Source organism: Schistocerca piceifrons, chromosome X (genome assembly GCF_021461385.2).
Source record: "Schistocerca piceifrons isolate TAMUIC-IGC-003096 chromosome X, iqSchPice1.1, whole genome shotgun sequence".
Classification (NCBI taxonomy): Eukaryota; Metazoa; Arthropoda; class Insecta; order Orthoptera; family Acrididae; genus Schistocerca; species Schistocerca piceifrons.
The window spans coordinates 242,249,305-242,260,061 of NC_060149.1; positions in this window are offsets into that span (position 1 = coordinate 242,249,305).

Genomic DNA, 10,757 nt, shown 5'->3' on the forward strand with positions numbered 1-10,757 from the left:
TTATCCTAAGGACATACACACATACCCATGCCGAGGGAGGACTCGAACCACCACCGGGACCAGCCGCACAGTCCATGACTGCAGCGCCTCAGACCGCTAGGCTAATCCCGCGAGGCACAGATTTAGTGCTGGGCCATCAACAAGTGTCAGCGTGCGAACCATTCAACGAAACGTCATCGATATGGGCTTTATCGAAGCTGAAGGCACACTCGTGTGCCCTTGATGACTGCATGACACATAACTTTACGCCTCGCCTGAAAATGGCTCTGAGCATTATGGGACTTAACATCGGAGGCCATCAGGCCCCTAGAACTTAGAACAACTTAAACCTAATTATGCTAAGGACATCACACACATCCATGCCCGAGGCAGGATTCGAACCTGCGACCGTAGCAGTCGCGCGGTTCCGGACTGAAGCGCCTAGAAGCTCTCAGCCACCGCGGCCGGCCCCGCCTCGCCTGAGCCCGTCAACACCGACATTGGACTGTTGATGACTGGATACATATTGCCTGCTCAGACGAGTCTCGTTTCAAATTGTATCGAGGGGATGGACGTGTACGGATATGGAGACAACCTCATGAACCCATGGACCCTGTATGTCTGCAGGGAATTGTTCAAGCTGGTGGAGACTCTGTAATGGTGTGGGGTGTGTGCAGTTGGAGTGATATGGGACCCCTGATATGTCTAGATACGACTCTGACAGGTGACACGTACATAAGAATCCTGTCTGATCACCTGCATCCGTTCATGCCCATTGTGCATTCCGACGAACTTGGGCAATCGAGCAGGACAATGCGACACCCCACACGTACAGAATTGCTGCAGAGTGGCTCCAAGAACACTCTTCTGAGTTTAAACACTTCCGATAGCCACCAAACTCCCCAGACATGAACATTATTGAGCATATCTGGGATGCCTGGATACATGCTGTTCAGAAGAGATCTCCACCCCCTCATACTCATCCGGAGTTATGGACAGCCCTGCAGGATGCGTGGTGTTAATTTCCTCCAGACATTAGTCGAATCCATGCCACGTCGTGTTGAGACACTTCTGCCTGCTCGCGGGGCCCTGCAAGATATTAGGCATGTGTACCAGTTTCTTTGGCTCTTCACTGTATAAGTATTACGATGCTTAAAAAATTGTTGTACCTATCTTCGTGTTATAAATTTGTAGGAAATTACATGCTTGTGTTGTTTTTGTCTTGTACCTAGTGCTGTCTCCTGTGAAGATGGTAGCCAGTACCGAAAACGTTAGAGAATATATAAAACTTTACACCTGTTGGTACAAAAATTGTTTTTCCAAACAGTCAAAGGTCGTGGAGCGTGCTTGAGAACCTAAAAACGAATTAACGAAATCTACGAACATCTCAGTTATCTCAACAATACAAATTACTTGGCAACTTCTCCTGAGTGAGAAAGTAAAGACTACTAAAATGTAGAGATGGTTATTTAAGACCTGGTAAAACGATGACGGCAAAAAAATAACACTAACAAATTATATAAAACCGCTGGTACTGACGACATACTGAACAACTAGATACGATATTTTCGACCGAAAATCAAACTTGGGTTAATATATCATTTACAGTACATATAGCTAATCTTGGCTATTACACAGAGGACAGGTTTGAGTTGCAGGAAGTAATAGGTGTACCGTTGTTTCATGTAACTGCTTACGACCCTTATAAGCCATGGAATCCTATTCAGTAAACTGTTCAAGATAATAAAGAGGTAGGCAGGCTTCCAGATACCATTATAGGTGAGGTTAACAGGCTAAGCAACAAGATGTTCCATGTAGACATTCAGAACAAAGATACCAACTGGATTAAAAAGGAAAATGGTTTATCTCAAGCAAATGAACTTACTCCCGAATTTTTAATGTACATTGTGTCGATAATTAAAGTTCCAGTTTCAAAACGCTGTATAAAGAGAACCAGTGCTCAGAATGACGTCAAATTTGAACAGCATATTATTGAATCACAGGGAAGTGTCATGGAACAAAACTTTAAACGACAATACATGACGCTGCAGGCGTCAGAATATGCACGCCAACAGACGCGTGCCACAGGGCTGTTCCTCAGTTCGCATCGGAGACTCCCAAAATCACTGTCTCCATGAAGTATCGCGCGTTGCTGGTAAAGCTCTTTTACAAAAACAGTGACTGTGCGTCAGTAGCTCTGAAGAAGTTTCGGACACTCAAGGGTATTGGTCCGATGTCTGATAAGAAAGTGATTACAAAATTCGAAACGACAGATTCTTTTGAAGTGTGGTGTGACAGAGGGAGGAAAGTACACTGCTGGCCATTAAAATTGCTACTCCAAGAAGAAATGCAGACGATAAACGGGTATTCATTGTACAAATATATTATACTAGAACTGACATGTGATTACATTTTCACGCCATTTGGGTGCATAGATCCTGAGATATCAGTACTCAGAACAAGCACCTCTGGCCATTAAAACGGCCTTGATACGCCTGGGCATTGAGTCAAACAGAGCTTGGATGGCGTGTACAGGTACAGCTGCCCATGCAGCTTCAACACGATACCACAGTTCATCAAGAGTAGTGAGTGGTGTATTGTGACGAGCCAGTTGCTCGGCCACCATTGACCAGACGTTTTCAGTTGTTGAGAGATCTGGAGAATGTACTGGCCAGGGCAGCAGTGCAGGACCTGCAACATGCGGTCGTGAATTATCCTGCTGAAATGCAGGGTTTCGCGGGGATCGAATGAAGGGTAGAGCCACGGGTGGTAACACATCTGAAATGTAACGTCCACTGTTCAAAGTGCCGTCAATGCGAACAAAAGGTGACAGAGACGTGTAACCAATGGCACGCCATATCATCACGCTGGGTTACACGCCAGTATGGCAATGACGAATACACGCTTCCAATGTGCGTTTACCGCAATTTTGCCAAACATGGATGCGACCATCATGATGCTGTAAACAGAACCGGGATTCATCCGAAAAAATGACGTTTTGCCATTCGTGCAAACAGGTTCTTCGTTGAGTGCACCATCGCAGGCGCTCCTGTCTGTGATGCAGCGTCAAGGGTAACCGCAGCCATGGTCTCCGAGCTGATAGTCCATGCTGCTGCAAACGTCGTCGAACTGTTCGTGCAGATGGTTGTTGTCTTGCAAACGTCCCCATCTGTTGACTGAGGGATCGAGACGTGGCTGCACGATCCGGTACAGCCATGCGAATAAGATGCAAGGTCATTGGTTCAAATGGCTCTGAACACTATGGGACTCAGTCCCCTAGAACTCAGAACTACTTAAACCTAACTAACCTAAGGACATCACACACATCCATTCCCGAGGCAGGATTCGAACCTGCGACCGTAGCGGTCGCGCGGTTCCAGACTGTAGCGCCCAGAACCGCTCGTCCACTCCGGCCGGCGAATAAGATTCCTGTCATCTCGACTGCTAAGTGATACGAGGCCGTTGGGATCCAGCACGGCGTTCCGTATTACCCTCATGGACCCACCGATTCCATATTCTGCTAACAGTCATTGGATCTCGACCAATGCGAGCAGCAATGTCGCGATAAGATAAGCCGCAATTGCGATATGCTACATTCCGACCATTATCAAAGTCGGAAGCGTGATGGTAAGCATTTCTCCTTCTTACACTAGGCACCACAACAACGTTTCACCAGGCAACGCCGGTCAACTGCTGTTTGTGTATGAGAAATCGGTTGGAAACTTTCCTCATGTCAGCACGTTGTAGGTGTCGCCACCGGCGCCAACTTTGTGTGAATGCTCTGAAAAGCTAATCATTTGCATATCACAGCATCTTGTTCCTGTTGGTTAAATTTCGCGTCTGTAGCACGTCATCTTCGTAGTGTAGCAATTTTGATGGCCAGTAGTGTAGTTGATACGAGGTCTGTGAAGATGTGGCCACAGTACTGCAGTAGTGGTCGAGTGGTGGTGTGCCACAGGCCGTGCACGGGGAATTGCCCGAATGTTGTACATGCCTGCGAAACATCATGCACTGTGTTCCGGTAAACCACAAGCGCCGGCACGAAGACGAAGAACGCAAGAGCCGAGAAGGCTGTGGGACGACGTCAGCCAATAGCCCGCTGACTAGGACCTCACCACGACAGGAGCGGCCTCCAGAAGATGAGAATATAATCGCCACTCCTGGCAGCCTCGACCGCACAGTACTAGACCGGTACTAGCAGAGAGGCCTAGATTGGAAGTTATTAGCGATCCATATCCAATTGCTTACATGGACATTGTAAATAGCGAAGAACATTAATTGTCTGCATGTCGCCCTTCGCTTGCGATACGTCCTTGTAAATACAAAGTTAAGTATTGTCAATCTTCTTTACTGCAATAAAAACCATTAATGTGATTGCTTGAATTGTTGTTTAGCTATCCGAGAAAGCAGCAACCTTTAGGCACCCTCTAAGAGACGAGTGGGCAGGACCCCACACGTTGCTATCCCTACAAAATCATCCATGTTCAGGAGTCCTGCTGATCTGCCAGCAAGACAAACTATCGCTCTGGAATTTCTTGCTACCTATGAAATGGACAATGAATGCCCATGGAACATTCTGTGGACAGACCAAACCCATTTCTGTCTCCAAGGCTGGAACCGCGCGACCGCTACGGTCTCAGGTTCGAATCCTGCCTGGGGCATTAAGTAGTTCTAAGTTCTAGGGGACTGATGACCTCAGAAGTTAGGTCCCACGGTGCTCAGAGCCATTTGTCTCCAAGGACATGTCAATACACAGAACTGTAGAATATGGACAACGGAAAATCCACATGAACATCAAGCTGTACCACATCATTCTGCGAAGGTGACTGTGTTGTGCGGGTTAACGGAATCGTTTATCATAGGGCAGTATTCTTTGGAGGAGATGAGTCCTGTGGGTTTTGTTATCTGTACCGTAACTGCTAAAGGCTTTGAGAGTGTTTTGCTCACCAATTTCATTCCAAACCAACAACGTGGATATCTGAGTATCGTCACTTTAATGCAAGATGGCGCTTCTCCACACATTGCACGGCCAATGAAACGGCTACTGCAGAGGCATTTCGGAAACGCTAGAATTGTCAGCCGTCATTTGCCTAAGGTCTGGCAGTCCAGATCACCTGATCTTTATCCGTGTGACTTTTGACTACAGGATTATCTGAAATATGTTGTGTTCAGTGCTCCAATTACGAACATAGCTAAACTGAAGACACGTACTGGGCACCGGATTCTGAACGTGACCCCTGGACACTCCCATCTATTGTCAAGCATGCTGTTTCTGGATTTCAGCTTGTGGCAAAAAACAATGGATAGCATACTGAATATGTCTTACGCCATTCTCACAAAAATAATAAGCCTATGTTATTTTCCTTTTTATGCGATTTTTTGCCCCAGGACAATTAAAAACCGATCTAATTTTGATTCTTGTGCAGTTTTTGGCTTCAGGACAGTTAAAAACCAGTTTTTCCCATCCAATGTGATACGACCTTACCGTGGTGGATAGGCTTACCTAACTAACAGTGCCACAACTGTTGAGTGCCGAACTTTTGCAGTCATGCGTATTGAACAGTACAGATGGTGTAATGTGCAACTCAAACCATACCGGTCGATCCCATTTACGTTAAGACGCTAACAACGCCATTTATTTTTTTTTTCAAACGTTTCTCCCTGGGTCAATAACAAGCTGTTCAATTTTGACGTCATTCTGGGCAACGGTTCACTTTCTATAGTGTTTTGAAACTGAAACATTAATTACGGACACCCTGTATATATACCAATGACCTCCTCACAAGACAAGTCTAAAGATCCTATCAGTCATGCTCTGGCGGAACAGTTCGACAAACTTGAAGAAGTAAAGACATCACTTAAAGTCTCCAGGGCAAACAAAGTCTATCATCTGACACTCAACCCACCAAACACGCAAATGATGTTGCTCCACTTACGATATAAATAAACTGGGAAGAATTTAAGCATCAACCTAAATTCTATCTACACTGCTACCTACCTAGTTATAAACCTTTATACAGGGTGTTACAAAAAGGTACGGCCAAACTTTCAGGAAACATTCCTCACACACAAAGAAAGGAAATATGTTATGTGGACATGTGTCCGGAAATGCTTACTTTCCATGTTAGAGCTCATTTTATTACGTCTCTTCAAATCACATTAATCATGGAATGGAAACACACAGCAACAGAATGTACCAGCGTGACTTCAAACACTTTGTTACAGGAAATGTTCAAAATGTCCTCCGTTAGCGAGGATACATGCATCCACCCTCCGTCGCATGGAATCCCTGATGCGCTGATGCAGCCCTGGAGAATGGCGTATTGTATCACAGCCGTCCACAGTACGAGCACGAAGAGTCTCTACATTTGGTACTGGGGTTGCGTAGACAAGAGCTTTCAAATGCCCCCATAAATGAAAGTCAAGAGGGTTGAGGTCAGGAGAGCGTGGAGGCCATGGAATTGGTCCGCCTCTACCAATCCATCGGTCACCGAATCTGTTGTTGAGAAGCGTACGAACACTTCGACTGAAATGTGCAGGAGCTCTATCGTGCATGAAGCACATGTTGTGTCGTACTTGTAAAGGCACATGTTCTAGCAGCACAGGTAGGGTATTCCGTATCAAATCATGATAACGTGCTCTATTGATGGTAGGTGGAAGAAACTAAAATGAGTTCTAACATGGAAATTAAGCGTTTCCGGACACATGTCCACATAACGTCGTTTCTTTATTTGTGTGTGAGGAATGTTTCCTGAAAGTTTGGCCGTACCTTTTTGTAACACCCTGTAGATCCTTCACCTTCAATAATTACTGAAAGAAATTGAAGTACAAGGTCGAAACAAGAAATACTTTACTGCATTAACTTGTCAAGGAGCAAGATCTGCAACAACGTTAACTTGATAAATTGCGCTGCGCTACCCTGCTGCTTAATGTGCTAACCCAATGCCATTTGAAAAAATTTACCTTAATCCACCAGGAGAAAGGACTGCGTTCATTTGGAACCCGCAAAGTTCCTGAAAGAAAGTAGGCATCGCTTGCATGCATACCCTTACCGCAAATCACGACTTCGGCCAAGGAACAACTTTATGCAGAATACCTTGCACAATCATCAGAGACATCTGTGTTGCACCATCTGAAAATTACTTTGAGTAATAGGACTGATTGGAAGAAATCTGCTGAAGAAGCTGCTCCAGGACATCAACATAGATGGGCTGTCTCAAGAATCCTTAGCATATTGAGGAGTGAAGAGGACAGACACAAAGATGATTTAGTTACGGGAGTTATAACAAAAGATGTGGAAAAACTCAATTAGTATCTTAGCCCGCCTTTAAAAACTGGTACAGTTTGACATTTTGAACTCACTATTAGCAACGAAACATGCAGTAACACTGATTGAATTCTAGTGTCAAAAAATTTAACCTCTCATTAAAAATTTCTAAATGATTTTGAACGTAAAAGTAGCTGCTCAAATGAATAAAATTCAGTTGTTTCTTGGGTTTTATAAAGTCTATTATAACTGCTAGCAACAAAGAAGGCAGTAACCAGGTAGAATATAACTGTACGAAAATTTAATCTGTTCATAAAAATTTCCTAATGTTTGTGAATGTAAAACTCATCTTTCTGGTGAATTAAGAACTATCACATCCTGAATTTTATAAGGTATTTTTCTTCTCACGGGAAATAAATAAGTAAGTACACTGTTAGAGTTCGCTAATTAATTTGTGCGATATCTTTTGACTACGATTATTATGGAAGAAGTTGCCTAATATTGCTTTACCGTCTTTTTTCCAATTTTTAATTCTTGTAATTTTTTTTTTTCGTTTTCGTATAAACAGGGGAGATGCTACTTTATATGTCTATCAGATGGGTACTATAGTAAATTTTGATACCATTAAAGATGGTTTGTATTAAGGATGTACTGAAAGCCACCTAAAGCATTTGTGTTTGTATTACATCAACTGTGAGGGACAAAGTATAAGGGGCAGTCAAATGAAAACCAAACACCCGCTACAATGGGATCACAGAATGGTTCCATTCAAAAGTAATCACCACAGGCGATCAGACATTTTTCTCGCTGGAAGACGAAGCGATTAAAATTCCTGTTGCGTAGAACGCGGTCGGTTGCTGACGACTCCACTACTACACCCACTCTTGCCCTTCCTCGTCCGACTGAAACCGTCAGTCACGCATGTCTTTCTTTAGATCGCTAATGATGTGAAAATCACACATGAAAGATCCAGCCTGTACAGGGCATGTTGCAGTGTTTCTCCACCAAATCGCTAAAGGGTAGCCCGATTGGCAGTGTGGGGGCGACCGTTATCGTGCAAAAGGGTAATTACGCCCGACAGCATTCCGTCAACCAGAGGAAAAACGGCAAAACCAGCAATGGAAACATCCTACATTACCCTCTTCAAATAAATCCAAAGTGAGAGGTTCTAGGGGCTTCAGTCCGGAACCGCGCTGCTGCTACGGTCGCAGGTTCGAATCCTGCCTCGGGCATGGATGTGTGTGATGTCCTTAGGTTCGTTAGGTTTAAGTAGTTCTAAGTCTATGGGACTGATGACCTCGTGTGTTATGTCCCATAGTGATTAGAGCCATTTAAATCCAAAGCCGTTCACGAAAGTTCGGGTAAAGTCATGATAAATTTCTTTTTCGACTGCAGGGGCCGACAGTTCGTCGAGTTCCTCGTGCGTGGAACCACAATCAATGCGCAGCGCTATGAAGACGCTTTGCAGAGACTGCAACGTGCCATGAAGTCATACCTATCAGGCACGCTGCCGGACGGAGTCATCCTGTTGCACGATAACGTCTGCCTGCACACTGCCAATCGGACGAAAGTTACGCTTCAGCGATTTGGTTGGGAAACACTGCAACATCCTCCGTACAGCCCGGATCCTGCACCGTGCGATTTTCACATCTTTGGCTACCTGGAGAGAGACGGGCGTGGATGTCGGTTTCAGTCGGACGAGCAAGTGCACTCAGGGTGCCGTTGCGGATCCATCAGCAACCGATCGCATTCTACGATACTGGAATCGATCGTCTCGTCTCCCAGTGAGATAAACGTCTTAACACATGTGGTGATTACTTTTGAATGGAACCATTCCATGGTCCCATTATGGTGGGTGTTCGGTTTCCATTTAAATGCCCTTTATACATTTGATTATTTGTTACCTTCTACATACGAAATTCTCTGTATTTTGCTAAGTACTTTCATTTTTAAAAAATGTGGCCTCCATTTCATACCAACTGTGACTGTTCAGAACGTCATCCGCTATGACTATGAACGATTATACAGGATTGTCTAAGATTTAGAAAGCTATACGGTTTGCGACAGTTTATTACACTACTGGCCATTAAAATTGCCACACCACGAAGATGACGTGCTACAGACGCGAACTTTAACCGACAGGAACAAGATGCTGTGATATGCAAATGATTAGCTTTTCAGAGCATTCACACAAGGTTGGCGCCGGTGGCGACACCTACAACGTGCAGTCATGAGGAAAGTTTCCATCCGATTTCTCATACACAAACAGCAGTTGACCGGCGTTGCCTGGTGAAACGTTGTTGTGATGCCTCGTGTAAAGAGGAGAAATGCGTACCATCATGTTTCCGAATTTGATAAAGGTCGGATTGTAGCCTATCACGTTTGCGGTTTACCGTATCGCTACATTGCTGCTAGCATTGGTAGAGATCCAGTGACTGATAACAGAATATGATATGGAATCGGTGGGTTCAAGAGGATAATACGGAACGCCGAGCTGGATCCCAACGGCCTCGTATCACTAGCAGTCGAGATGACAGGCATCTTATCCATTGGCTGTAACGGATCGTGCAGCCACGTCTCGATCCCTGAGTCAACAGATGGCGACGTTTGCAAGACAACAACCATCTCCACGAACAGTTCGACGACGTTTGCAGCAGCATGGACTATCAGCTCGGAGACCATGGCTGCGGTTACCCTTGACGCTGCATCACAGACAGGAGCGCCTGCGATAGTGTACTCAACGACGAACCTGGTTGCACGAATGGCAAAACGCCATCTTTTCGGATGATGAATCCAGGTTCTGTTTACAGCATCATGTTGGTAGCGTCCGTGTTTGGCGACTTCGCGGTGAACGCACATTGGAAGCGTGTATTCGTCATCGCCATACTGGCGTATCACCCGGCGTGATGGTATGGGGTGCCATTGGTTACACGTCTCGGTCACCTCTTGTTCGCATTGACGGCACTTTGAACAGTGTACGTTACATTTCAGATGTGTTACGACCCGTGGCTCTACCCTTGATTCGATCCCTGCGAAACCCTACATTTCAGCAGGATAATGCACGACCGCATGTTGCAGGTCCTCTACGGGCCTTTCTGGATATAGAAAATTTTCGACTGCTGCCCTGGCCAACACATTATCCAGATCTCTCACCAATTGAAAACATCTGGTCAATGGTGGCCGAGCAACTGGCTCGTCACAATACGACAGTCACTACTCTAGATGAACTGTGGTATCGTGTTGAAGCTGCATGGGCAGCTGTACCTGTACACGCCATCCAAGCTCTGTTTGACTCAATGTCCATGCGTATCAAGGTCGTTATTACGGCCGGAGGTGGTTATTCTGGGTAATAATTTCTCAGGATCTATGCACCCAAATTGCGTGAAAATGTAATCACATGTCAGTTCTAGTATAATATATTTGTCGAATGAATAACCGTTTATCGTCTGCATTTCTTCTTGATGTAGCAATTTTAATGGCCAGTAGTGTATATGTCGCTGTAGAATCCTTC